Genomic DNA, 2,068 nt, shown 5'->3' with positions numbered 1-2,068 from the left:
GTGTTTATTACTGGCATAATGCCTCTCCCAAGGTTTAATTGTAATAATAATAATAATAATAATAATAATAATAATAATAATAATAATAATAATAATAATAATAATAATAGTAGTAGTTATTTAATATTTTCTAGAACATGGTGATATGTCTTTCAAAGACTGACAGTGTGGGTAAGAAATGAATTTTTATATTTCATGTTGTTTATAATAAAATAAATAATCAAAAGAATTTTACAGCTCATGTAGCTCTCTTTTGTTTTTATATTTTACAACTTTTGATGAGATTTCACACCTGAACAGCAGAAGTGAAATTTTTAGTACCTGTCCACATGAAAAGAAGAATGTCCTATCATACCTGCATGCTCCGTCATGACTATAATCACCATCCCCAATCTTCAGCCCTCCCATCACCAATACCTGGGAATTTGGCAAAGAGATTGACCAGAATGTACACAAGCACACTCACAAACACACACACACACTAACATGGTGGATATCCCTTTTCCACCCCCACCCCTCAATATAAGCCCCTACACATATTGTACCTCTACACACTTCATGCATACATAAATGCTCCAAAAAATTTAACCAAAGGTTTTAACCAGAACATAAGAGAAAAAAATACACTAACGAACAGAGATGTGTATGCGGCCTTTGCTGCCCCCATCTCAGAAACACTGCACATATAATACCACAACACACATTCCATTTCTACAACAATACCAAACCTAAATCATACACAGTTCTCATATACTCTTTTCCGGAAAACTCTTGTCGCTTTGCAACACTCCCAGAGATGGTGTGTTAGTACTAAACTTAACACTTGCATGGTTTGTTTCATCTCTTTTTCATAGCAATCACAAAGTGGTTGTGTCTGTTCAGCTCCAACAATAGAGAGAAGTCACCATATTTCATTCCATAACAGCCATCCCTGAAGAGCACAAGGTTACATAATCAGACTGTTACCTAACACTCCGTTGAACCCCTTGTGCAAACCACTCGATAAAATCGGCCATAATGGATATATAATGCTGTACTCTTTGATTAATATATCCATTCTGTTGACAAATATACAAGTGCATTTTTTTCTGATTAATGTATTCTTAGATGGCTATGCAGGGTGCAGTGAATAAACTGTCATCTGAATTACACAAAAAGGAAAATAACACTGACATCTCATTTTAACAGATAAATCTAACAAAATTACATAAAAATATCTTGAAATACTAAAGAGTAAATTTATCCAATAAAATCACCATTGGCTTCAACCATGGCCTCCTGCAACTCTTCTGGTTGGTCTCCTTGTTTAAGTTGGTGAATGCTGCCATAATCTTTGCCTTCAGTTCATCTTTGGTGTTACAAGGAGTTTTGTTGGTCTCTCACTCAACTGCGCCCACACATAATAATCAATGGGATTGCAGTCTGGGGAGTTAGGTGTCCAGATGTTAGGGGTGATGTGGTGGCAGAAATTGTCTGACAGCCATGACTGGGTTCTTCTGCTTGTGAGGCATGGTGCAGAGTTCTGTTACTAGACATAGGGTCTTCCAGCAGCCACCCACTTGACCCAGGGCAGCACTTCTTCCTCCAGGCAGTTGATGTAGGCCTCTGTGTTGAGTCTGAAGCTGTGTGGGAAGATGAATGGAGGCTTAACGTCCTATCACTAGTGATCACTCGAAACACTATGATGTTGACTGGATATAAAAGCAGACCCTAATGATGATGATAATGATATATATATCATCATCATCATCATTATTTGGCATCCGTTTGTACATGTCCTCAGATTGCACTGTTCTCAGATTGACACCCAAACACTCTGAAATGTTCGTATTGGAGCTTCTGGTGTGAATGCCAAGCAGTACAGCATGTCATTTCCAAATTTCTGGTAGAGTGAATTGCATCATGGTGCCATTTTTCTCAAACAGCACCCAACTGACCCTACTATACTGTATAGTCAACAAAATCAAAAACAAACAATGTTGATGTGTGAAATTAAAAATATAAAATGGTGACAATATAACCATTGCACCCTGTGTACTGAAACAAGTAAAAGAGTAAAAGATATATA

At 37.0% G+C, this 2,068-nt stretch overlaps 1 long non-coding RNA gene across 1 annotated transcript in view; it reads left to right on the top strand.

Moving 5' to 3' along the window:
- Positions 1-171, top strand: part of LOC106881669 (uncharacterized) — a 17,958-nt gene extending 17,787 nt beyond the window's left edge. Inside the window, exon 3 of the long non-coding RNA XR_001410885.2 lies at positions 135-171. This is a non-coding gene — a long non-coding RNA (uncharacterized LOC106881669). The remainder of the gene's footprint in view (positions 1-134) is intronic.
- The last annotated feature ends 1,897 nt before the right edge of the window (positions 172-2,068 follow it).

The sequence above is a fragment of the Octopus bimaculoides genome, chromosome 14 (assembly GCF_001194135.2).
Source record: "Octopus bimaculoides isolate UCB-OBI-ISO-001 chromosome 14, ASM119413v2, whole genome shotgun sequence".
NCBI classification, from domain to species: domain Eukaryota; kingdom Metazoa; phylum Mollusca; class Cephalopoda; order Octopoda; family Octopodidae; genus Octopus; species Octopus bimaculoides.
This window is presented reverse-complemented; position numbering and strand designations above follow the sequence as displayed.